This window comes from Palaemon carinicauda, chromosome 6 (assembly GCF_036898095.1).
Source record: "Palaemon carinicauda isolate YSFRI2023 chromosome 6, ASM3689809v2, whole genome shotgun sequence".
Taxonomy (NCBI): Eukaryota; Metazoa; Arthropoda; class Malacostraca; order Decapoda; family Palaemonidae; genus Palaemon; species Palaemon carinicauda.
The window spans coordinates 170465879-170493378 of NC_090730.1; the positions used below are offsets into that span (position 1 = coordinate 170465879).

Below are 27500 nucleotides of genomic sequence, written 5' to 3' on the forward strand. Positions count from 1 at the left end.
GAAAGTAGGGTTCCCCTATGTGGTAGGACCAGTCCTTAAAGTAGGTAAGGTTACCTAGCCTAACTTTATCTTAGGGTGTCGGATGCATTCCTGATCGGGTTGATAGATTTTCTTTATAGGCTATGGCTAGATTTGTGACATTGGAATAATATTTCTCCGTATATTTGTTTGTTTTGAACGGATTTGACCTTTATTTAATGTGGAAAGACGAAGTTTCAAAGATACCCCTTTGAAGGACTGCGAAATTAGAGGCCCACAGTAGGAGATTGAGGTTTACAGGGTGGGGGGGGAATAGACAGGGCACCAGGTCCAAATTAATCTCTAAGGGTTCCCCATTCCCCCTTTGAGTCACTTCTATTCTCTTACCTCTCCAGTGACTTTGTATCACAAAAACACTGTCTATAAACCACCTATGCACTTAAGATAGATTTTTTACTTGTACCATGTACAGAATAAGAAATAGCCAGTGGTGATTTGCCTTCCTGCGGTGTGAAGTCCTGTTTTTTTTTTTTCTTTTTTTTTTCTTTTTTTTTTTTTGCGTTTGGAAGATATTCCTGAAGTTTGCTGTAAGATTTACTGAAACCCACTATAGAACTAAAAGTAATTTCTGTACATGAAACTGGTTGCCATACGATAATTAATAACCTGTGGCTTTTAATAATTAATTTTAAATATAGAACTTAACCACTGGTTATATAATGGCTAAAGTCCCTGACGCCCACAGCAGAAAATTCAAAATCTCTTGCGCAGCTTTGCGCATATAAGCCAGGTGTACCCCAGTGCCCTCGCGGTACCACAGGTAGAACTATACTCAACCAATTCAGATTTTCTCTGCTGCCATAGCTGGCTGAACTATTTTAAATTCTCTCGTTTTCTTACTCTTTTTGGACGTTTTTTTGGTGATTTATTAACGTTTTTGAGTTTTGGCTTTTGCATATTTGTTTTATTTGATCTGTGATCACGTATTTATAACTTAAAAGGTAGAGTTGGAAGGTTTTTCAACCTATTTTAAACCTCACGAAAGCATAGGGGCGAAATGTAAACATTTCGACCATTGATGACGTCACAGCCTCTTCCGTAGGCTATAAGTCTGTCTTGCCTTTTACAAAGAATATAAGTGATTATGCTTTTAGAGTTTTAAGTTATAAATTAAATTGAAGCAATTATTTTGAGAAAATTTTATCCTTTTAATAATTTTCTTTAGATAATCTTCGATCTGTTTGCAAAGATTAACTACCGTTCAGTTTATTTTTGTTACGCAGTAATCAGTATCGTTACGATGTTACATTTATTGTAGCGATTTTATGAATAGTACTAAGTCTTTAATTGTGCTTTATAAAAGGAACATTTTATTTTGCTATTAATTGATCCTTTCAGTATTTTTCCTTAGTCAGAGATTAAAGGAAGTTATAGTTCAGTTTATTTTATACGATGCAGTATTCTTTACATTCGTCGTAGCGCACGATTCTATGTATCGTTGATTTGGTGGTTGTCGGAATACTAAATTGTTCGTATATTATTTGTAGATGTTCCAATGATGCGAGTGATGATTCATCTTTTTAAACACAAGACTTACCCGGTAGTTATATATATAGCTTACGTCCCTGACGTCAACGGCAGAAAATTCGAAACTCGCGCCAACCGCCAGTTGGATAGCCAGGTGTACCACCCCTGCACCCTAGCGAGGTACCTGGGAACCATTCCAGTGACCCTCATAGATTCCCTGCCGTCGCTAGCGGCGACAAGTGAATTCTACTCCGTCATTACTGATCGTTTTTTTGGTGAAGTACAAATCTTTGGTTATTGACTCCCGCTTGTTTTTTATCTCGCTTTGGATATTTCTTGGTTTTGTTTGGATTAGATGATTTTTGACCTTTGCTTGTCTGAATTCTCTTTAAATTTTCGAAATGGCCACCCCCCTATTACTTTTAGGTTATGTGTGACTAGTGGGTGTAAGACCCATATAGCTAAAGCCTCTCTTGACCCCCATTCCCTCTGTGTTGCATGTAGGGGTAAAGAGTGTGATTTAGGTGATCGCTGTGACGAATGTGTTTTGCTGTCAGAGCATGAATGGATTGATTTTGATAAATACAGGCGTAAACTTAAAAGGGATAGATTGAGGCGTAGTTCTTCTCGCTCTTCTAGAGATTTTTCCTCCTCCCATGTCATTGATCCTATTCCTTCACCTGTAGTGGTAGATCCTGATCCCACTATTGCAATTGCTAATGAACCTTCCCTAAAGGATATGTTAGTGGCGATTCAAGCTCTTGGCGCTAAAGTTGAATCTTTGGCTGCGGACAGGACACAGTTGATGTCCGATGTGCGTCTTTTGAAAGGTGAAGGTGCAAGTGCAAGTGCAGTGAAGTTAAGTGCAGTGGAGGGTGCGCCTGCTCGTGTCTGTCGTCCTCCTAGTCCTAGATCTCTTCCAAGCTCCCCAACCCCTGGGAGAAGGAATGTCGAAAGGCGAAAGGAGTCGAGAGGTTTTAACAAACGAGCAGACGTCCCCTCGAACGTACCTGTGGGCGCCTCACAGGACATTCGCCCTCACCATCGGAAAGGTGAGGTTAAGTGTTTTTCGTCGTCTTCGGATGACCCCTTGCCTAAAAGAGGCTGGAAGCTCGCTTCCAGGCCTCTTAAGAGATCCTATGATACGGCCTATCGACGTCCTGTTAGTTCTAAGCCTGGATGCAGTCATTGGGATTCTCCAGAACCTTTTGAAAGCCCCCCGACCAAACGTCCTTTTAGGACTCTGGACGTTTCCAAGGATCCTTCTGGCTCTATTCCGTTTAGAGGTGAGGAGAACGTTTTGACCTCATCGCCGATTTCACAACGTTCGGATCCTGACTTTGTTTTTCTTCAAGACATGCAAAGCAGGCTCTCTTCCTTTATGCAATCATACCAGCGCAGCGACAAATCTTGTATCAGCGATCGTGATCGGAGAAGTGAGCCAGGATGTGTTTCCGAGCGGCCTCGTATTCGGGGTTCGAAGCTTCCTGCTAGCCGATTCGAACAGCCTTTAGGAAGCGATCGTGATCGTTTTCCTAAGTCCGCAGTCCACGGTTCTTCTATTGAACGTGATCGAGACTGTGTGCCTGTGCGTTCTTCTAAGAAGGACGTCGGACGTCCTGTTAAACAGATTTTTGATCGCCCTTCGTCTCAGGTTCCTGAACTTCCTACTGAGCAGGCTGCCGATCCTCAGGTTCAGACTGCCGAACGTCCTTGCAAACAGGCTACCGAACGTCCTTTTAAACAGGCTGCCAAACGTCCTATCCTTCAGGAAGTTTCCCTCTCTGCCAATTACTTTAGTGAGCGTCCTTCAGGTCGCATTTCTGGGATGGTTACAGTTGAACGAGTCGCTGAACAACGAGCGATTCGTAGTTCCGATTGCTTGCCAGTAGTTGACGGCAAGCGTGTTTCTGAATATGACCCTGAACGTCCTTTCCCTGGTCATATTTTGGATGTTAGTTTGGATTACGAGGAGGAGCCTTATCCTTTTCAAGACATCGATGCGGTTCATGTACAGGAACTTCTCGTCTCTGATCGGGCTGATCGCGAGCGTTCGGTTGAGCGGCACGCGACTCTGCCGCCTGTTACTGTTCGCAATGAGACTGTTTCTGTTGCGGTTGGCACTCAGATTTTTTCTGATATTGATACCGCTCTTAATCCTTCTGCTCCCGGAGGAACGTCGCTGGAGAAGGAAGTAGAAGCACAGCTTTCTCCTTTGGAGTTTGATGACGTTTCAGAAGACGAGGACTCTGTTTCTTTCCATCATTCGGCTGATCTTAAAAAACTTATGAAAGTTTTTACGGAAGAGTTTTCGGACTTTTTTGTGCCTATAGCTCAGCGCTCTCCTCCGTCTGAGTTTACTCTAGGCAAAGCCTCTAAGAAAGCCCGTTTTACGAAGATGGTTCTGTCACGTTCGTCCAAGAGAGCTCTGAAATTAATGGGTGAATGGTTACAGTTTAAGAAGGCCTTAGGAAAGACGTCTTTTTCCTTTCCTCCAGCTAGACTGGCTTCGAGGTCGAGCATCTGGTACGAGACGGGAGAAGTTCTCGGCTTGGGGATTCCTGCCTCTGCCCAGGGAGATTTCTCAAGCCTCGTAGACGCTCCTCGTCGGTCGGCCATGAGGAAGACCAAAATTTTTTGGTCCACTTCAGAAATGGACCACCTTCTCAAAGGAATTTTTCGGGCCTTTGAAGTTTTTAACTTCCTAGACTGGAGGCTGGGGGCCTTGGGTAAAAAAGTTGAGGCTTTTAAAGAGGGGGATACCTCTGCCCTGGTCCATTTGAGGGATGGCGCTAATGAGCTTGCAGCTCTTTTTTTCCGCAGGCATCCTTAAGAAAAGAGACCAACTTTGCTCTTTTCTTTCGCCGGGGGTGACTCCCTTCCAGAAGTCCGAACTCTTATATGCTCCTCTTTCTCCATTACTGTTTCCGCAAGAACTTATCAGGGAGATCTCTGCAGCTTTAGCTCAGAAGGCCACTCAGGATCTTGTCTCCAAGTCCGCTAGAAAGGCTTTACCTTCCTCTTTTGTCAGCCGCAAGTCTAAGGAAGATACTTTTCCTAAGTTTTCCCAGCCCTTTCGAGGAAGATCTTCTAGTAAGGGTAGCTCCAGACCTGATGCTAGAAGGAGTAAGAGAAGAGGTTTCAGGGCAGGGCGAAGCAGAGTCTGACTGCTTACGCCTTCAGGCAGTGGGTGCCAGACTCCTCAAATTCTGGCAAGTGTGGGAGAAGAGAGGGGCAGACCAATGGTCTATTCAGATCTTGAGGGAGGGTTACAAGATCCCCTTTCAAGGGAGCCCTCCCCTGGTCTCAGTGTCCGTGGATCTCTCTCCCAGATACAGAGAGGAGGCAAAGAGACAAGCTCTCTCGAACCAAGTGTCTCTTATGTTAGAGAAGGGGGCCATAGAGAAGGTTCAGGATATCCGTTCACCTGGTGTCTACAATCGGCTATTCCTGGTACCCAAGAACTCGGGGGGGATGGCGTCCAGTTCTGGACGTAAGTGCGCTGAACAGGTTCATCATCAAAACGAAGTTCACCATGGAGACTTCGAAGTCAGTGTTAGCAGCAGTAAGGAGGGACGACTGGATGGTCTCATTGGACCTTCGGGACGCCTACTTCCACATCCCCATCCATCCGAGCTTCAGACCCTACCTCAGGTTCGTTTTCATGGGAGACGTCTTCCAATTCAGAGCCCTATGCTTCGGTCTTTGCACAGCGCCTCAGATCTTTACGAAGCTCATGCTGAATGTAGCAAAGATCTTACATTCAAGGGGCATAAGAGCCTCCCTGTATCTCGACGACTGGCTTCTCAGAGCGCACTCTTACGATCACTGCCTGAAGGATCTTCAGACAACCTTGGACCTTCCGGAAGAACTAGGTCTCCTGGTAAACAAGGAAAAGTCTCTCTTGGTTCCATCTCAAGAGATTCTATATTTGGGGATGACGATACGGAGTCAGATTTTTCGGGCTTTTCCGTCTCCCTCAAGGATAGAGCAAGCCAAGTTGAAACTGAGTTCGTTTCAAAGCAAGGAAGTTTGCTCAGCAAGGAAATGGATGAGTCTGATTGGAACCCTCTCCTCCTTGGAGCAGTTCGTCCCACTGGGAAGGCTGAACCTTCGTCCTCTCCAGTTCCATCTCAACAGCCATTGGGACAAGGAGAGGGACTTAGAATCGATGTCCATTCCTATCACGAACCCCATCAAAGTCTGCCTTTGGTGGTGGGAGGAATCAGACAAGTTCCAGGAGGGTCTCGATTTGTCAATGAAAAGCCCAGATCTTGTGTTATGCTCCGACGCCTCGGACACGGGATGGGGAGCAACTCTAGACAAATTAGAAGTCTCGGGCCTTTGGACAGAACCCCAGAAATCTTTGCATATCAACCACAAGGAGTTATTGGCAGTTCTTTTAGCCCTCAGAGGTTTCGAGACTTTAGTCACCAACAAAGTAGTTCAGGTCAATTCGGACAACACGACAGCATTGGCGTACTTCTCGAAGCAAGGGGGAATGCACTCGATATCTCTGTACGAGACGTCAAGGAATCTCCTGATGTGGGCAAGAGAGAGAATATTATTCTTCTCACGCGTTTCATTCAAGGGGAGAAAAACGTTATGGCAGACAGTCTCAGCAGACGGAATCAGATCCTTCCAACAGAGTGGACCCTCAACCTTCAGGTGTGCAAGAGCCTGTGGCGTCTTTGGGGTCGTCTTTGCATAGACCTCTTCGCAACCTCAAAGACAAAGAGGCTAGAGGCTTATTGCTCCCCTGTTCCAGATCCAGAAGCAGTCCACATAGATGCATTTCTTTTGGACTGGTCAAATCTAGATCTCTATGCATTCCCTCCTTACAAGATCCTGTACAGGGTAATACAGAAATTTGTGACATCCAAAGGAACCAGGATGACCCTTGTGGCTCCCTATTGGCCGTCAAGAGAATGGCTCACAGAGGTACTGGAATGGGTGATAGACACCCCAAGAATTCTTCCTCTAAGAGCAGATCTTCTCAGACAACCCCACTTGGAAAGATTGCATCAAAATCTCCACGCTCTTCAGCTGACTGCCTTCAGACTATCGAGAGACTCGCTAGATCTAGAGGCTTTTCGAAGGAGGCAGCTCAGGCTATCGTGAGAGCAAGAAGGACTTCAACCATCAAGGTCTATCAATCTAAGTGGAAGGTTTTCAGAGAGTGGTGTAGAGTCAACTCTTCTTTCCTCATCCAGTACCTCTGTAGCTCAAATTGCAGATTTCCTGCTTTATCTTCGAAGGAAATGCAATTTCTCCTCCTCTACTATCAAAGGCTATAGGAGTATGTTAGCTACTGTGTTTAGGCATAGAAGCCTTGACCTCTCTGGCAATAAGGATCTACAAGAGCTTCTCAAGTCTTTCAAGACTTCAAAACATCGTAACCAAGATTCTCCAGCCTGGAATCCGGATATTGTTTTGAAATTTCTCATGAGCGACAGGTTTGAGCCACTGGGTTCAACTTCCTTGAAAGACCTCACTATGAAGACTTTATTTTTGGTCAGTCTTGCGACGGCCAAAAGAGTGAGCGAGATTCATGCGTTTAGCAAAAACGTCGGATTTCGTAATGGCAAAGCTGTCTGTTCCTTGCAGTTAGGCTTTCTTGCCAAAAACGAACGCCCTTCTCAACCTTGGCCTAAAGCATTCGAGATTCCAAATCTTACGGATCTGGTTGGAGATGAGGTAGAAAGAGTCTTGTGCCCAGTTAGAGCTCTAAGATGCTACTTGGAGAGAACAAGAGATTTACGAGGCAAGTCTGAATCTTTGTGGTGTTCAGTCTGGAAGCCCTCTTTACAGATGTCTAAAAATGCCTTGTCTTATTTCGTCAGGCTTTTAATTAGGGAAGCTCATATTCATTGTAATGAATCAGACCTTGGGCTTTTAAAGGTCAAATCGCATGAGGTCAGAGCGGTGGCAACGTCGGCTGCTTTCAGGCCGAACAGATCTCTACAAAGCATAATGGACACGACCTTCTGGAGGAGCAAATCCGTGTTCGTGTCGTATTATTTGAAAGGTGTTCAGACTTGTTATGAGGACTGTTTCACTCTGGGTCCATTCGTAGCAGCAAGTGCAATAGTGGGTGAAGGATCCACCACTATGTTCCCATAATCCCAATAACCTTTTCTTCTCTTGGTACTTTTAATTGTTTTTATGGTTGTTTGTGGAGATTGTGTCAGTCTTCCGCAATCATTGATTTTGTCAGGTGGTCATGTTTGTGCCCTGAGAGCACCCGGAATTGGTTATTGGAGGAGGTTCTGTCATGATGAGGTTTTGACACCGGTTTGACAGTCCCTTCGAGATTTTCAACCCCCTGGGAGGATCGCTGGATCTCATAAGGCTAGCAGACATAATGAGGCAGAGTATCATTGAAGTCAGCTTTCTTATCAGGTACGAACCCTTGATTTTTGTTTTAAGTAGAATTCCAGATATGCTAGCTGTCTCTAACCCTCTACCAAAGGTGTTAATCAGCTATATATATAACTACCGGGTAAGTCTTGTGTTTAAAAATGATATTTTCATTAATAAGATAAATTTTTGAACATACTTACCCGGTAGTTATATATAATTTTAGTCCCACCCTCCTCCCCTCTAGAGACTAGAGGCGTGGAATATATGAGGGTCACTGAAATGGTTCCCAGGTACCTCGCTAGGGTGCAGGGGTGGTACACCTGGCTATCCAACTGGCGGTTGGCGCGAGTTTCAAATTTTCTGCCGTTGACGTCGGGGACGTAAGCTATATATATAAAACTACCGGGTAAGTATGTTCAAAAAATTATTTTATTAATGAAAATATCATTTTATTGGAACCCCTTAATTTAAGGCTTTATTTTAATTTATAAATATTATATCTATTAAGGTAATATTTGATATTTATTATTTTGTTACATTTATATGGGATTCGGTACTTTTGCTTTCCCATTCAAACAATTGTCCAGTGACAGAATTACAAGTCTCTCCCTACGGAGTTCATTTCCTTTGAGTGTATACTTTGGCTTTCAGTTAATTATGAAACTATCTTTGTGCCAAAGAGTAAAGTGCAAATTTTTAGTGATAAATTGTGCAGTGAATTTTATTCAGTGGAGAGTGCTTCTATTCGGACCTGTCGTTATCCTAGCCTTAGAGCTCTGTCGAGCTCCCGGACCCAGGGGAGAAGTTAAGTCAAACGGCGAAAGGAATCGAGAGGGTAACCAGGCGTTACAGTCTTTAAGACCCGAACTGAAGTCCTCTCGATCGTTTTCTGTCGATCACCAGAACCCTCACCCTTGCTGTAGCTAAACCGAGGTATTAGTGTTTTCAAAGGCGCTAAGCTGAAAACAAAATTAGATTCGTTCTGCGTGTGTTACGTTTCATGCGGCGCAGACGCAGTGCCGCCACCCCACCTGATGGGTGTCGTCTCTCGACAGTGGCTAGCGCTATGGATCGATGAAGATAATGCTGAATACGTTTCGCCTAAGGTTGATCCTTGATCTTTGTAGTTAGGCATGAAACAGCATCTATCTTCGTTTATGCAGTCTTTTCAGCCTGCCGTTAACAGTGCGGTTGGGTGTCTCGATTCTGGTCTTTGACACGGATGCACAGGTGTCGTGTCTTTAACGGTGAGGATTCGTTGTGGCACAGGCGGCCTACCAACCGCAATGTTCAATGGTGGGGGAAAGTGGATGCTTTACTTCGATTACCTGCTCAACGCAAACCGACGGCTCATAGCTCCTAGTATCAGTCTATACAGACGCGCTGACGTTCGCCAGGCAGCAGAGCCGGCGAAGCGTCATCGGAACGGTGCGGCAACGGAAACGGAACGTCGACGGAATGGAGCGAAGTGCCACGTCAGTGTGGACGCTTCAGCGTCAGTGTTCCAGCTTCAGCGTCAGTGTAGACGCTTTCAGTGTCAGTATGGACACTTCAGCGTCAGTATGGACGCTTCAGCAGCAGTGTGGACGCTTCAGCATCAGTGTGGACGCTTCAGCACTAGTGTGGGCGCTTCAGCACTAGTGTGGGCGCTTCAGCATCAGTGTGGACGCTTCAGCGTCGGGGTGGACGCTTCGCTACCTATGACTATAGACTTTGATGTCGACCTGACCATGAGCGTATAGTGTTAAGTTATTGTTGCTCCAGGCGCTATATTAAGAAATAAATCCTAACTAGAAAGATATTATATTCTCTGACCAAGGCCTGCTGGGCTAACTCTTGGTTGTGAGAACTAGAATCAAATCCTCTAATTATTGAGGTCTGAATTCAGAATCATAAGGAGTGGATTCCTAAGAATCAAGACTTCTCTTCCTAGGATAGAGATTGTAAAAGGAAGGGAATAACTTTCAGAAACTCATGAGAATTTTCTAAAGAGTTTCCCTCATATTTTTTACCGGCTGCTCCTCGTTTCGACTTCAGAGTTTTCGCTAGTTGAGTTGATGGTGTCGCTATTTATTTTATTTTATTTGTATTACAAGCCAGCTACAACCTTAGTTGGGAAAGCAAGATGCTTTAACCCAAAGGGCTCCATTAGGGAACGATGGCCTAGTAAATTAATGGTAAAATAAAGTAATGAATTAACATTAAATCATTCTCAGGAAAATAACAAACCTTACAGTAGAGATTGATACAGCGCTTGCAGCTGCTACAACAGAAAGGGCATTAAGGCCTTTATGAGAATAGAACATAAAAGTATATCTCCCACCACGGGCAGATCTTTTATGATTTAATGTTTTATGTTTTTAAACCGCTCTTGTTAGTGACTCGTTAACATAGCGCAGTGCTCTGGGGGAGGTGTTTGTTCGTTTTCACCTTGCCCCTAGTCCTATATCTCTAACTTACGTTCCAACCCTTGGGAGAAGGAAGGTCGGTAGGCTGAGGTTCTTCGCGGACCTTGTGCATTAAACGTCTGTTCCGCCGAGCGATGTTGTTGATGCAGTCCAAGACGGTCTCTCTCCACTTTGGAATGATGAAGTAATGCTCTTTTCTACGCCTATGATTGGCGAGCTGTGACATCACAACCATGTGACATAGTATCTTGAAAAGAGCGGAGTTGGAATGTCTTGAAGCGATCATTTCATCATCGTTATGGTATCATGGATCTTGTAACTGTTTTCTGCATATTAGAATGCGGTTCCCTGACGAGAATAACATTCTACGTTTTCCCTATCTACCAGACTAGGTAGTTACTCGTCATGTATGCACGCGAACAGAACTTACCTTCGCAGCAGTCGTGTTTTGATGCTTGAACAGGAAGCAATCGAGTGTGTTTTTTCTTCCGCGAGAGAAGCGGAAGTCAGACAAGTCACATACAATCTTAGCTCTTCCTCTGGATTCTGACTCACTTTCAGGGAGGAAGGACTTTGTCCTCATCGAAGGATGCATAACCTAGAATTGGTAGTCACCAATCAATTTGTCCAAGACCTTTCAGGAGTCGTATGTTTTCTATTAACTTATCCTGCAGTATCTAATGTTCGCTGGAAGTTTTTTCTTTTTGGAAAAAGGCGATGTGTCAGCACCAGAATCGTGTAAGACACACAGTTCTTCGGGGGAAAAGGTGCTCAGTTTGCTTCTGTTCACACTTCTTCTCCTTCCCCAGTTTGGAGAAAGGTCTATTTCTTTCTTCTGAGGTCTAGCGACTACTGTTGACGGTATCTCACAGCTTTGGATACGTTCAGTTCGTGCACAAGGCGCGCTTGAAATGTCATAGGGACTCTCCCAGGTCGCTCACAGGACTGAGGTTGATGTTCTCTCCCAGCCTTCGCCCATGCTTCGGTTGGCGCACTCGCTACCCCGCGAGTGTAGATTTGGTCTGAGCTAAAAGAGGTCTATTTCATCTGTGTTTAGCGTTTACGATTCTCGGGGGGAGAAAATTTTCTCCTAAAGAGTCTGAGGACTACCATAGATCAAAGAAATGGTTTTCCGATTAGTGTCAGAAGGCATAGTTCTCCTTTGCTTAGTAACGCTTCCTCGCAGAGATATGCTCGCGTTACGAGAAGCGTTAGAGTGGGTGCTTGTAGCAGTCTGGTCTCTCTCTTACGGCAGACGTCATGCAGACACAGACGCAAGTTCTGGTCTCTCCCTCACGCAGTCCCAGACGCAGACACGTCTGGTCGTATGTTGGACGCTAACAGTCAAAGTTGATCCTTTCAACAAGTTGTTCCATTTTCGCGGTCTGCGGGATGCGTGACTATCACTCATGCGGACGCATCCTACACTTGGACAACTCTCGGCAATCAGTTCCGTCTTTCCGTCAATGACCGGACGCAATGCTGTCGCCTCCACGCAGCACGCTGTAGATTTACAACAAGCGGGGCACACACACAGCGCTGTACCCACACAACAAGGTGAACGCATACAGCACGCTGACACCTTACAGAAATGCAACCACACGTGACATTATGGTTGCATGCTAGACGCATACAGTCAAGTCTTTTTCTCACAGCAGTTTAACCAGACTATTGTCTCTCCTTCGCGTCTCTCTGGCCTCGCAGCTAACGCTCCCTCTTGTCAAGCTTTGGCTTTAAGTTTGTTGAACACTCGCTGATTACACACGAATCAGGTCTTAACCTCACAGCATGAGGTTCACGTGGTTGACGCTTCTTTTCAACAAGCCTAGCTTTAATATCTGTTTCTTGCGACCGATATGGACGAGTTTTGGGAGGCGGTTCTAGATCCCGATTCTCTCTCATGACATGTTGAGTGTAGGCAGCATGCTGGAACCGTTCTGCACTCATGCTGGGACCATGCTGGGTGCATGCCGGAAGCATGTCTTTAGTCCTTTTCCCCGTGTCAGGATCATGAACGTTTTATGTTGAACCATCAAGCTTTAGGTCTAGCTTCCTCCAGTATTTCGGAAAACCCCTAAGATCTAGAGGGTTGTTCGAAGGAGACAGCTGAGGCTTTCGCTTGTACAAAGGACATTTGCCTCAAGGTTTTCCAACCCAATTAGAGTGCTTTATGGAGTAGTGTAGAGCTAGAGCCGGCTCTTCATTAGGTAACTCTAACACAAGTGGCCTATTTTTTCTTAGACCTTCGAAGAAAACACATTTTCTTCCCTCCTCGACCATCAAAGGGTACAGGAGTATGCGGGCATCTGTCTTCAGACGCAGAAGATTGGATCTATCAAATAGAGACTTGTTCCGTAACCGAAATACAAACCACGCTATTTACATTGGGTTTACCTTTTAGCGTAGCTGAAATGGCGAGCCATTAGAATTTAACGAGAGTGTATTACCCCCGCACTAGTTAGCAGGGGGGTAGGGGAGTGGTAGCTAGCTACCTCTCCCCCCCTCACACACCGGTGAACTGCTTCACTTCACTTTTGGCTCGGACAATGGACAGACGTCTCTGTCTTTGTCCTCGCTTGGCAGCCATTGTTTGTTTTGTCTTTACTTAATCACTTACTTTTCTTTTACTCAATATATATGTAAACATTTTTTCGTGTTTATGTATATATTTGAGTATAGAAATCAGTAAGTTTCCTTTTCAGAGTTTGTGTTTGTGTGTGTAGTGTACGATATCTCCGTGGAGCCCTCGGCAGTTAGGCCACCATGGTGTAATTTCATGGGTCGCGATCGAGTTTGACTTCGGTCTTTCTCTCTCTCTCTTTGAGGTCGTTCACCCTTTTACTACGTTACTTTTACTACGTCTGAGTAGCTTCCTTCCCGTGTGGGTGGGGTTGCTACGCCGTACGTTTGGACTCAATTAGTTTATGAATCTAATTGTATTTGTTGATTTTTCAGCTTTGTAGAACGATTCCTTTCGGGGTTTTCGTTCCTTCTTTAGTGTTCATTCATTTTTAAATTACATAATTACATAGTTACATAATTATAATTGTTATAATTCTTGGTTGGTTACAGGTCTCCTTCCGTGAGTGTAAGTGGTTGTGAGGGCACGTGCCTGTTCTGTAATTCTTGTGTTCCTTTCCCTCGGGATTCCTTTTCGGAGCCTTCCCGGGGGAATGAATGTTAACTAATGATTTTTGTTTTTATTTTTCACTGTTACCGATCTAGTTTGTTTCTGTAATGTGACAACGGAGTGAGCTATCTTGTTGAGGCCTGGGGATTCGGCTGTTGCTGCCTCCCCTATAGATCTTCGTCAGGGGCGTGTCTCCTCCTGGAAGTACTCCCGTGACGATTGACAGCTCTCCAGTTCATTTTAGAACACTCAGGAGGCTCGCCTCTTTGGGTGGGTAACTTTCCTTCCGAGGGAAGTTTTCCTGTCCAGGCTTGAGTTTTTCCCCATTGGGGGGTTCTTCTCTTGCCTTTTTTTCGTGCGACTATGCTCTTGGTGCTGAGCGGTCGCACCTGCAGTAATGCTCAAGGGGGAGGCTCTCCCGGGGGGGGCATAATCCTAGAGGGAGCGGTAGAGTTCACAAACTCTAGGATTAGCAACCCCCCCTTGCAGGTCTCACGCTGGGAGGATGCCTAAGGTTACTCGTCCGGATAACAGCTTCCCGATGCCGATTCCTGCACGATCTCCGTGATCAGCCAAGGATATCGTGCCTCACTCTTACCATCTCTCTGTCTCTGTCAACGAATTCAGTGTCACTGAACCTCTATGCCATGGGGTCGGCAAGAGTTTTGCCCGTTTGGGTAGAATGATCCATGCCTTAGGAGAAGGTCCTCCATAGGGTCGTCGACGGCTTCACTCCCCGGCTTCTTCAGTCGATCCTTTCTCATAGGAAAGCATCTGAGACGGGAATTCCGTCGTCGACCTCTCAGCTCTGATCAAGTTTGTCGAACAAACTTCGTCCAGCGTGGAACAGCAGAATCGATCAGACTGGTAACGAGGCGGCAGGACTCCTTAGGCCCTGGATCGGAAGGACGGGTACTTCCAGTTTCCATTCCATCCATCTTCCAGGAAGCTCTTGGAATTCAGCCTAGAATTAAGATGCAGTGTGGCTATCCCGCCGCGGCATCGCAGGTTTTTCCCCAGAGAACTCTCCCTGCTTTCCTCATGGCCGCTCAGGAGCAGGCTTCCGCCTCCTTCGCCTTTTGGAGGTCTGGTCAACTCCGGTAGGCTCGGGTTCGACCTTCTTCAACGCCGGGACAAGCTTCCGGGTCCTTACCATGAGTGAGGGATCATGGTGATTTGCTAGGAGCCTTCTCTACTTCTGCCTCAACATCTGGAGTATCTAGCCATGATATTGAGTCAACAGCCTTACCACGTTGGAAACCCCGCTTCTCGTCCGTCCAGCGAAGTTAAGCAACGTCGGGTCTGGTCAGTACTTGGATGGGTGACCGCCTGGGGACGCCAGATGCTGTTGCCTCCTTCTCCGAGCCTTCCCTTCAGTTGACTGTGGCAAGGCTGAGGAGAGTCGCAGTACCTGTTCTCAGTCAAGCAGAGCTTTCAGCCCTACCTTGGAACGTTTCCTGGGTCTCTTTTCCTCATTGACCCATCTAAAGTCCCGAACGGTCGCCTCAGGATAAGTTCCCTGTGGGGCGGCCCAAGTTCCGGTGGTATCAAATCAATGATTAACCGGACTTTCTGGCCCCTATGGGACCAGCGGAACGTTTAGACCTGCAATGGGTGTTGACCTATGGAACTTCTTGATCGGAGTGGATATTCTCGTCCTTTCCCCACATTTTGATGCTGTTCTCAGACTTGTCAAAGAAAAGGGGGGGGGGGGGCATGTTCCGATTCAGGCCTATGGTCAGGACCTGAAGGATACCTCTCCATCATTCAGCCAGGCTTAGGGGCTGTAGTCTGGCCCCTCTACAGATCCTACAGTTCCTGCCGAGTCGCTCCGTGCGCGGCGACTTCATGGTACTGGCGTATTCCAACCAGCAAGGGACGCATTTTCATACCTTCCCATCTTGCAGTAGAGATACTGAGATGATCCGAGGGCCTCTCAATACCACTATCGGCTCGCTCATTCCGGGCAGAGGAATGTTCTCTCCGACTATCTGAGCAGAGCCTCGCAGATAGAGGGTACCTGGGGGTCTTTGGCCTTGAGTAGCCAGCAAGTCCTGGCCTGGGGGACCTGATCGCGACAGCTTGGAACTTCAAGCTTCCGCTGTTCTTTCCCCCAGTCTCAGACCCCAAGACTCTTTGGCAAGATGCATTCCGGTGATGGTGGGACAACATCGACGCCTGCGTCTTCCCACCATTGTTGTCTGCTGAGAATGGGTCTCAACAAGACCAGGTTGTCTGTCAACCTTTCGATGGCCCTGAGAGCTCCACTGTGACTATACGTGGAACGGTTTCCGGACCCTCTGCTTCCCCTGACGGAACTCCCGGGAGAGCTTCTCCCACGGCACAGGCTATTCAAACAGCCACACTACAACATCTTTCACGAGCCGGGGCATCGCTTCGGCTTCACCCCTGGAGACACTACGCCTCCTCCTCAAGAAGAGACAACCCGCTACAGTCGCGGGGCAGAGGTCTCGTCACCTGCGATAGTCATCTGCAGGGGTCTACCAGGCGTAGTGGAGAGTCTTCTGTGGTTGGTGTCAGGGGAGAGATACCTCTTCCCTTGAGGCCTCTTCTCCAGCAATAACGAACTTATTGCTTTTCGGCGGGAGGAAACTTCTTTGCGCTCTCGGCAGTGAAGCCTGTCGCTCAGCCTTTCCCTGGCCTTCAGGCTGAAAGGAATAGACTTTTTCCTTCCCGCTGGACCTTTCCTCGCTCATGCGAAGCTGCGAACGTCCCTGCCCCCAGTGTGACTATACGCGGAACGGTTTCCTCTGCTTCCCCTGACGGAACTCCCGGGAGAGCTTCTCCCACGGCACAGGCTACTCAAACAGCCACACTACAACATCTTTCACAAGCCGGGGCATCGCTTCGGCTTCACGCCTGGAGACAGTACGCCTCCTCCTCAAGAAGAGACAACCCGCTACAGTCGCGGGGCGGAGGTCTCGTCACCTGCGATAGTCATCCGCAGGGGTCTACCAGGCGTAGTGGAGAGTCTTCTGTGGTTGGTGTCGTGGGAGAGATACCTCTTCCCTTGAGGCCTCTTCTCCAGCAATAACGAACTTATTGCTTTTCGGCGGGAGGAAACTTCTTTGCGCTCTCGGCAGTGAAGCCTGTCGCTCAGCCTTTCCCTGGCCTTCAGGCTGAAAGGAATAGACTTTTTCCTTCCCGCTGGACCTTTCCTCGCTCATGCAAAGCTGCGAACGTCCCTGCCCCCAGTCGGAGTGAGACCTCCTCCATGGAGCATGGTTCGGACTTTTTAGTCCCTTAAGAGATCTTCTAAAGACCCATTACGTCAGGCCTCTGATCGTATTCCGTCCTGCTCACTCTGGCCTCGGCCAGTGTGTAAGCAATCTTCTTGGTCTCGTACGACTCCGCCCTTTCTAAGGAATAGGGGAAGGCAACATTCAGGTTCGCTCCTGAGTTGTTAGCTAGACTCAGAATCCTGGGGTCCCGGCCCTTCGGTCCAACTCCTTCAAGATTTCGAGTCACCATTCTGTATCAGATGACCCAAACCTTCTCCTTCTTGCCAGTAAAGGAATCGAGGGGTTATCTTTGGGAACAGCTGCAGTTTGTCCTCACGTGCAGCCGGGTTGGGAGCACAAGAAGGACACGGGAGAGTCACCAGTATACCTCTTCAGCTTGGACTCAAGGACATTCATCTCGACCTGAATCCAGACCCTCCCCCGTCACGTCGCCCTACAGCACGATGTCGGATACATCGCAACGTCCCTTGCCTTCGAGTAGTACTACTCTGTGACGCAGGTGCTACAAGCTGGAGTCTGGAAGCGTCTAATGACCTTCGCAGCCCGCTTCCTGCAGGACGTGACCCACAGGAGTATCGATACGTTTCTATCGCTCTGTGGTGGCTACACAACAGCTGGTCTAACCTCAAGCTCCTTTTTGGACAGGTAGCAGAAGGTTGAGGGCATTGTTATCAGGTTTTAGTCTGCATGAACGAAAGAAGTATGTCTGGCCCTTACTTCTTTCTTCATCGTCCCCTCTACTGGGAAGCAGCATCCTGGTCTCTGCATAGCTGACCTCAAACCTCTGCAGGTAAACCATGCTTCTTTGTGTTCCGAGTATTGAGTCAATACTGTCGCGTCCCCCATACCCTGACGAGGTGGTATTAGGAACGTCCTAACCCAGAGTTCCTTCTGGAACGCCAGGTCAACTGCCTAGGACGGGTCACACTTCTTCCTTCACACACAAGCTTATGTAGGCCACACGTTTCCTTGCGGAGCAAGGAACTTGTGAGGTGCAGGGACTCCTTTTCTCGAGTGCGACTCACTCGGATTCTGAGTCCCGGGGTAAAGCCAAAGCCAGTATGGCTGGGGACTTTCCACCCTTCCTAAGGGGTAAGTCACCCAATGTAAATAGCGTGGTTTGTATTTCAGTTACGGAACAAATGACAAATTCGGAGATAATTTGTATTTTTCCTAACCATACAAACCTTAGCTATTTACACATATTTGCCCGCCAGCCCTGTCCCCCAAGACAAGTCCTACCTCTAAGTGAAGTGAAGCAGTTCACCCGTGTGTGAGGGGGGTAGGGGTAGCTAGCTACCACTCCCCTACCCCCCTGCTAACTAGCGCGGGGGTAATACACCCTCGTTAAATTTTAATGGCTCGCCATTTCAGCTACGCTAAAAGGTAAACCCAATGTAAATAGCTAAGGTTTGTATGGTTAGGAAAAATACAAATTATCTCCGAATTTGTCATTTTATAGATCATCTCAAATCATTTGAGAGGACTTGGAGGCATCAGCAAGATGCTCCAGCCTGAAATTTAGTGTTCGTTTCTGGAGCTTCGCGGTAGTGACAGATCCGGCCCTTTACACTTGGTTCCTTTTTGAGGCCTAACTTTGGAGACTTTCTGAGAAAGTCTACCATAGTGGAGAGTCAGTGAAGTTCACTCTTTTAGCAAGAACACGTACTTCACATTGGTTAAGCCATAGGTACCTTGCAACCTGGATTCTTGGTCATTAATAAACATCTTTCTCATCCATGGCCTAAATTTTTTCGGGATCACTTCTCTCGAATTTGGTTTGTGATGGGCTGAGAAGAGTTTTTTGCCCGATTAAAACGATGAACTTTTATTGTGACAAGAACAAAGAAGTTAAGAGTCTATTCATAACTCTTAGGTGCATGGTCAAGAAGCCTGCGCTATCCATGTCTAAACATTCTGTCATCTCGTATAGACTTTGATTACAAAGGTTCTTCCACACGGTTGGGTGACAGATCATAAGAGGTTGAAAGAGTAAAGACTCACAAAGTTAGAGCTGTAGAAACTTCTGTAATTTTTAAACTAAACTGTTCTCTGCAAAGCATCGCGTATACAGTCTTGTGAAGGGGTAATCCTGTATTCGTCTTGCTTTACTTTTACCATGTCCAGTCTCTTTGAAGACGTCTACGTTTTGGGATCACTTGCAACGAGTGCAGTAGTAGGTGAAACATTCTCCACTACATTTCCCTAAATTCCTAGTACCCCTGTTCTTCTCTTGGAACTGTTATATATATTTTTATGATTGTACGTGATCTTTAACCTAGTCAGGTGGTCATTTTGTTCCTAGAGAGCGCCCGGAACAAGGGTATTAGTTGAGGTCCTGTCATGCTATAAGTGGTTGTACCGTTTGACAGCTCCTAGAGATCATCAGCCCCGAGTGGATCACTGGATCTCCTAAGGATAGCAGACAAAATGAGGCAGAGCATTGCTGTCGGCTTCCTTATCAGGTTAGAACCACTTAAGTTGTTTATGTAACTCTTAAGTGAATTTCCAATTATGCAGCTGTCTCTGACCCGCCACCAATGGGTGTCAATCAGCCATTATATAACCAGCGGGCAAGTTTTATATTTAAAAATTATATTTTCATAATAAAATAAATTTTTGAATATACTTACCCGCTGGTTATATAAGTTTCATACCCACCCTCCTCCCCTCTAGAGACCATGGGGCATGGAAAATCTGAATTGGTTGAGTATAGTTCTACCTGTGGTACCGCGAGGGCGCTGGGGTACACCTGGCTTATATGCGCAAAGCTGCGCAAGAGATTTTGAATTTTCTGCCGAGGCGTCGGGGACTTTAGCCATTATATTACCAGCTGGTAAGTATATTCAAAAATTTATTTTATTATGAAAATATCATATTTAATGTAAAATTCATCATGGAAAAAAGTTCATTCCTTGTACTTTACCTATGTTCCTCTGGTCTTTTTTTTTTTTTTTCTTACATCTTACTGTTGAACCTCTTTCAACTCTTACTTCCTAGTGTAACTGCACGGTTTTCCTCCAGTTGCACTTTGACGCTGAATGTGCTTACAAACCCCTGTGCTAGGCTATGTAGCCCAAATCCATAAATCCAGTCTAGAAAGAGTCAATAGAGCATAAATCGAACATCCATACTAAACATGACATCGCTGTCAACTGAAACCAGTTCTCTGGAGTTGTACCAGATTCCAGAACCATAGTTGAGATACTACCGCTAGAGAGTTATGGGGTCTTTTGACTGGCCAGACAGTACTACATTGGATCCTCCTCTCTGGTTACGGTTCATTTTCCCTTTGCCTACATACACACTGAATAGTCTGGCATATTCTTTACATATTCTCCTCTATCCTCATACACCTGACAACACAGATTACCAAACAATTCTTCATCACCCAAGGGGTTACTGCACTGTAATTGTTCAGTGCCACTTTCCTCTTGGTAAGGGTAGAAGAGACTCTTTAGCTATGGTAAGCAGCTCTTCTAGGAGAAGGACACTCCAAAATCAAACCACTGTTCTCTAGTCTTGGGTAGTGCCATAGCCTCTGTACCATGGCCTTTCACTGTCTTGGGTTAGAGTTCTCTTGCTTGAGGGTACACTCGAGCACTCTCTCCTATCTTATTTCTCTTCCTCTTGTTTTGTTAAAGTTTTTATAGTTTATATAGGAGATATTTATTGTTGATACTCTTCTTAGAATATTTTATTTTCCTTTTTTCCTTTCCGCACTGAGCTATTTTCCCTGTTGGAGCCCCTGGGCTTATAGCATACTGCTTTTCCAACTAGGGTTGTAGCTTAGTAAGTAATAATAATAATAATATACAGTGAAATCATTTATCGCGGTAGGTAGGTTCCAAACCCGGCCGCGATAGCTGAAAATCCGCGAAGTAGGGACACCATATTTACGTATCTATTTAACATGTATATTCAGACTTTTAAAACCTTCCCTTTACATAGTACTGTTAACAAACTACCCTTTAATGTACAAGGTACTATATATGCTTTACGTACGTTATTTTACGCTTGTTTTGTTGTAGGATATGTATGCTTATTCGAGATATGATTTTTGCAACAAAGAATATTCTTGGATGCAGTACTATGTGTACATACAAAAGATTCATGGAAAAGATGCGATATATTTCTTTTATAATATATACATGCGTAATGAAAAATGTCCGCGAAGTCGTGAATCCGTGATGGTCGAACCGCGAAGTAGCGAGGGCTCACTGTACTTGAAACGTACCAAATAAGATTCAGCATTATTCTTACGTAAAAAATTCTGTTTGAAAAGCTAAATAGTGTATGATTTTTATGCTCACAATGCATTGCTAAAGAACTAATTCTGATTGGGAGCCCCATCCGTTTTTTTTTTTTTCAGACTAATAATATACACTAGCAAATATATTGAGGCCCTTTGCGTCAATAGACGTAGGAGGAGATGATGATTATGAGGAAATATTTGGGAATTATTTTTTTGTAGATTTCAGTATGTTTTTCCTATTTAGATTAAGTCAAGAGGACTCCTTAATAAAGAAATAAAATGCAATATCCTCTCTTGGTTTGAACTGTAACACTTTTACAGTACAGTATTATCAAAGGGATACACAAACTACAGTACTGTACAGTAATGCTGTATTTCTGATATAAATGAAAGCCAAATCAGTTCCAAATGCACAATAATATGAAAAATAAGCATTTTTAACTGATATACAATTTTGTTGAAAAACTAAACATACATTTTTATAAAAAAAATAGGCTTTATTCTGGATCTAAGAGTATACTGTAATTTCCCTGTGCCTTCTTGTTTGCGAACCAACTCTCAACCTTCATTTCAATTGGAAATGATTGCGTTTAGAGATAGAAGACCTATTCCGGAACTAACCTAGCTTGCTTTAAATTTGGTGTGGGGTTTCCTTTCTTAGCCTTTTACATCTAAGGTACCCCCAACTCACTTAACCTAACATGCTGTAAATCTAACCTAACCTAAGGGGCAGGGACTTAATGAGGCCAGGGAGCTTTGCCCTTTCTTGATTGCCTCACCAAAGTGGACACAACATTCTGTAAATTTACTCAAGTGACAAGGAAATCCTCTTAGACTAACTTACCACAGCTTAATGCAACAACAGGTGGTCTGCCCTTACTTTGATACGAAGGAGTTCGGCTTCACCCTACTGCACCCTTTCACAATAACCAGACTCACTATATGATATTTTATACTAACATCAAAATAATACTGTAGTCAAAACATAGTTTAAGGCATGAATTCTCAAGCTACCAGACAACACAGCACTCTAAATAATTTCAGGGAAAATTAGGCCTAAGTAATGATAGTAAATGACATTCAATATCATACTTAACTTCATACCTGACACTGGGGTTTAATATAAAATTCAATCATACTGTCTCAGGCACTAAGTACTGTAATTGAAAATTTTTATTTACCAGTAAATATCACAAAGAAATCACTATAGGGAAAATAACATTATTTGAGATTGGGAAAAGTTAAAGTTGACTTTCTCGACCGCAGTATTATGTGATACCTTTAGCAAACAACTCAAAACTGAAGTTTCATATTGACTTACAAAACTGTAAAAGAGATATTTCCTTTTTTGTATATCACATTGGTTGAAAATAAGAGTTTGTTCCAAGACGAACGCAAAGCGTTGTCATTTAATATGAGTACAGTATGTTCCTAGTGAAACTGGATACAGTTGTTAAAACTTTTAATGAGGTGACAGTGATTACGGAAGCCCCGCCTATCTGATAGGCCACTGAGCTCCACTGTTTTCTGCTGCCTGAGAGTACAGATGTACTCCAAGTGCTGCAAACTGGCTGTTTAAATTTTTTTGTTTTTTCTTTTAAATAATAATAATTATTATTATTACTAGCCAAACTTCAACCCTAGTTAGAAAACAGGATGCTATAAGCCTAAGGTTCCAACAGGGATAAATAGCCCAGGTAGGAAAGGAAATAAAGATATAAATAATATACAAAAGAAGTAATTAATAATTGATATAAAATATTGTAACGTCAGTTACAGTATTATAAGAGATTTGTCATATATAAACTATGAAGAGAGCCTTATTTCAGCCTGTTCAGAACTTCTAGAATACTGGGTAGTATTGAGCTTTATGGTGGAGAAGGCATGACTGTTTTATTTAACTGCATACTGAGTATTGCATGCAGTATGGTACTATCTGGAAAGATCTGAATGCAAAGGACGGTCAGAATTATGATAAATCTTACACAACATGCATAACGAACAAACTGAACGATTGTACTATAGATTAATATCCGTATTAGGAATATGGAATTTAATAGACCACAAGTTTCAGTCTAACAAATTAAGATGAGAGTCATCAGCTGAAGACCAGACAGGAGAACAGTTTTCCCAATGTGTACCTGACAGTTTTGTTTAATCTGCCGATGTACACCTTCTGTTGATGTTTATTCTCTCACCAGTGAGGAATAGTTATGACAATCTTATTGTAGGTGAGGAAGTGGGACATCTTTGCGTACCAATAATTGATGAAGACCATAACGTTATTCCTTCACCTAGGCCACACCTTTGTCACTTCATCATACCGGTCGATAAGAAAGGGGTCTGTCCTTGTTTTCCCTTTTCTGGATGAAATACAGTACTCCTGTAAGTCCAATTGATATGAGTTGCTTATACTGTACATGACTTGTAACATTTCTCTCTGAGTAGGAGAGATAGCCTAATGTTGCCCAAGAGTCCTAGTGACTCCTTCACATTGGAGCGCTAATTGTGCAGTCACCACACACTCCATTAGCACGCATGCATGTATGTAATCCTACTAGAGTGCCACCTCATCTGTGTGCATGCGGGCTCCTACAGGAGTATTAACTCATCTATTTGCTCATGGTCTACAGTACTACACTCATAGGTTGCCGAGTTCTTGGAAGCATGGTAAGAATGTCATTCGCTCTCCCAGGGAGCCATTGTCTCCAGCTGACAAGAAGTGTGGTGTTATCTACTTATCTGCAGAGAGAATCATGACGAAATCTATGAGAATCCTCACCTGTTTGCTCGCACTTTCATTTGTATGCGCTAGCGCACTTTACATTTATATATAATCTTCAGACCTAATGTTTTCTTTTGTTCCGTAACTGGAATACAAACCACGCTATTTATAGTGGGTAATTACTTTCGCGTAGCTGAAAGGACGAGCCATAAAATTTTAACAAGGGATTATTACCCCACCGCTAGTTAGCGGGGGGTAGGGAGGGTAGCTAGCTACCCTCCCCCCTCACACACCTGTGTTGTAGCTCCACTTTTTTACTTTGGCTCGGATGGTGATCAGACGTGTCTGCCTTCACCCTTGCCTCTTTGACAGCCATTAATCATTGCTTTTTCTTTCTTTTTCTCAGAGTGTTGTAAAGTTGGCCGCTACAATGCGGAAGTGCCCTGGGTTACCTGACCGCCCTTGTGGGACCTTCATGTCTTCCATCGAGACGGATCCTCACACCTTATGCCCTTATTGTAGGGGTCAGCGGTGTGAAAATGATAATGTTTGTATGGAATGTAGGGAGTGGCCTACCTCCCAGTGGGAGAGGTTTTCTCGGCGCTGGAAGAAAAAGTCCAGACGGGATATTTCTCCTTCAAAGGTTTCTTTGAAGAAGGAAAATCCTAAGGACTCTTCTTCGGTAGCCCAAACCTCCTCCGAAGCTCCCACGAGAGGCCGTCGAGTGGTAGCGTAGGCCGTACTGTTGGTGACCGATATCGGGGTTTGGGAGAGAGAGTTGCCTCGCATAGCGAGGCAGCTCCTCCTCCTCCCCGGGGAGGATTTAATTATTTCTCCTGTTAATGATGATCTTTTGCAGCTTTGGGCTTCCTTGGGGCTTCAGGGTTCGCCCTCCAAGGAAGCCCTGTTTGACATGATCAGGTTGGTAGCAGCTGTCACACAGTCACCGGTGGTAGCAGAGGTTGACCCTCTGTCTATTGTCGAGGCTGTTGTGGCAGACGCTTCCAATGAGAGTGTTCAAACCCCTGCTCCTGTAGTAGCTGAAGGCTTAGCTCCCCCCTCCGAACATCCTTCGAGGGAGGATCTAAGTCCAATGGTCTCTCCTGCAGGTGATTCTCCCCGCCGGGGGAGTTCACTGACAGAGACTCCTCTTCGGAGGACTGCCGATGGTTTGCCTGCTGCTCCCAGAGGACGCATCCAACGTAAGGCTCGCCTTCCTCTTCGTCGCCGAGGTCTTCCTGCTCTTCACAAGGGTGTTAGGAGGCGCCTCTTTGGATCTTCATCCTCGCGTTCCCCCCGGAGAGGAACCTCGTCCTTCAGCTACCGTTCCTGCTACTTCCTTGGACCTGGACCTCTCCGCAGATCGTTCGCGATCTCCTACGCCTGCCAGACCTGCTGACCTGCCTTCACCTTTCCTGGCTGCTGACGCGCTGTGGGCGCCCACACATCCCGTTTTCAAACGGGCACCGGTCCCTTCGGGGCAAAAGGGGATTTCACACATTGTGTGTAAGTCCCTTAAGCGTCAGGTTTCCCCTGTGCGCCAACGTTAGCCTGCGCGCAAGCGCTCACCAGTTGCTGCCTCATCTCGCCAGCGCCCTCCTGCACGCCCACGAGCTCTTGCACGCCCACGAGCTCCTGCACACCCACGATCTCCTGTTCGCCCTGCAGTTCCAGAGACTAGGCGCCCACGATCTCCTGCTCGCCAACGGACCTCTGCGCGCCCTCGGCCTGATACACACCATGGAGGCCCTCGGTCTCCTGCTCGTTAGCGATCTCCTGCTCGTCAGCGATCTCCTGCTCGTCAGCGATCTCCTGCGCGCCAGCGCTCTCCTGTTCGCCAGCGCTCTCCTGCCCACAAGCGCTCTCCTGTTTGTCAGCGCTCTCCTGCTCGCCAGCGCTCTCGTGCTCGCCAATGCTTGCCTGCTCATCATCGCTCGCCTGCTCGCCCTCGATCTTTGGATCAAGGCTCCAAGGAGAAACCTTCTTCCTCTCCTGCTCGCCAGCGCTCTCCTTCACGATCACTGACTCGCCATCAGACCTCGCCTGCTCGCCATCCCTTGCCTACGCGCCACCACCCGCAGTCTCCATTGCGCGCCCACACGCCCACTGCCAGAACTTCGGTTCCTGACGAGCGCCCTTCTGCGCTAGGGATATTCCCCCTGCACGCATGCGCCCTACGGCTTCGCCCTTACGGGCCCTTCATCATCCTGTGGCTGCACTCCATCCGAGGTCTCCGGAACGCGCACCAACGCGCCCTGTCGCCTGTGCGCCCACGTGCTCTGACACCTGCGCGCCCACGAGCTCCTTCTCCTGCGCGCCATCGTTCGCCCACGCGCCATCGTTCGCCCACGCGCCAACGCGCGAACTCTCCTACGCGCCAACGCTCGCCTGCGCGCTAACTCGCCCCCTCGCCGAGCCACTGCTCGCCCACGCGCCATCGCTCGCCCGTGCGCCCTCGCTCGCCCGCGCGCCCTCGCTCGCCCGCGCGCCCTCGCTCGCCCGCGCGCCCTCGCTCGCCCGCGCGCCCTCGCTCGCCCCGCGCGCCCTCGCTCGCCCGCGCGCCCTCGCTCGCTCGCCCGCGCGCCCTCGCTCGCCCGCTCGCGCCCTCGCTCGCCCGCGCGCCCTCGCTCGCCCGCGCGCCCTCGCTCGCCCGCGCGCCCTCGCTCGCCCGCGCGCCCTCGCTCGCCCGCGCACCCTCGCTCACCTGCGCGCCCTCGCTCGCCCGCACGCCCGCGCCCTCGCTCGCCCGCACGCCCGCGCGCTCCCTCGCCCACACGCGCCCGCGAGCAATCGCCCCCCCCCGAGCTAGGCAATGGCCTACGCGAGCGCGATGCCCAGCGCGAACCACAATGCGTGCCCACACAGGATCCGGCAGTTCGCGTTAGGTCATTTTCATCGTGTTCCCCCCCCCCCCGTAAGCGCAGGACAGCGCGCCCAATGGAGGGAGGGAAATCTCCGGACAGGTCCAGAATCTCTTCTACAGCTTCTTCTTTTCAGGCAGACCCAATTGTAGTTTCCACTCCTAGGGATCTTACGATCCCCTTCCCTCCAGAGAGTGTCTCTGACAGCGCTGCTGTCAGTCGGCTGCTCTGGTTTGGGCCTTTGATCAGAGAGGTTGCGCAGGCTTTCAAGCCCGCCTTCTCTGAACTAGGCCTCAAATCAGCGGCTATCTCGGCCCCCCTGAAGAGGAAGAGAGGAGTGGACGACGTGGTTACTTCTCTAAGGGCGAAACTGGTTCCTCGGAAGCCGTCAAGGGAGGCTCCTTCCCCTCCCCAGACTTTCTCTCCATCCCCCGTGGACGAGGGTTTTCCGTCCTCAGGGGATTCTCGTGAGGTGAGGCGTTCTCCCATCGCACCAATGGGAGAAACCCCACCTTGCGCCGAGAAGTCTCTTCGGGTGGAGGCGGAGAAGAGCCCCCCACCATCTTTGTTAGAATCCTGCATCCCTCCCAGGAGGGAGTCGAAGGACTCCAAGACGGTCCCGAAATCTTCGTCGAGGATCAGACCAGAACCAGCTAAGCCCGCGGAGAACGTCCACGAGTCCCCCCAAGAAGAGCCTTAGGGGACTGAAGACCTTGCTGCTAGTCCATCAGGAGGAGAGCCGCAGGAGTCGGAGCATGCCTTTTGGCAAGTTTTGGCTCTGATGAGGAACCTTAACGGATTTTCGGATCCGGAGATTCCTCCTCGAGAGAGCAAGGACACGGTTCTGGACCGAGTCTTTGGTACTCAAAAGCCCCCTAAAACCAGCGCGGCTTTGCCCTGGTCCCAGGGGGTCAAGAGTGCCAGAGATAAGGTCGAGAGCCAGCTCTTCGAGCTAGCCTCCTCCAGCCGTTCCTCTGCCGGAAACAAAC

General features: G+C 47.0%; 2 pseudogenes; one reads left to right on the forward strand and one right to left on the reverse strand.

The window, feature by feature from the left end:
- The window catches only part of LOC137643348 (chitin synthase chs-2-like), a 342298-nt pseudogene that overhangs the window by 81758 nt on the left and 233040 nt on the right, over nucleotides 1-27500 (reverse strand).
- LOC137643390 (5S ribosomal RNA) lies at nucleotides 14643-14761 on the forward strand (annotated as a pseudogene).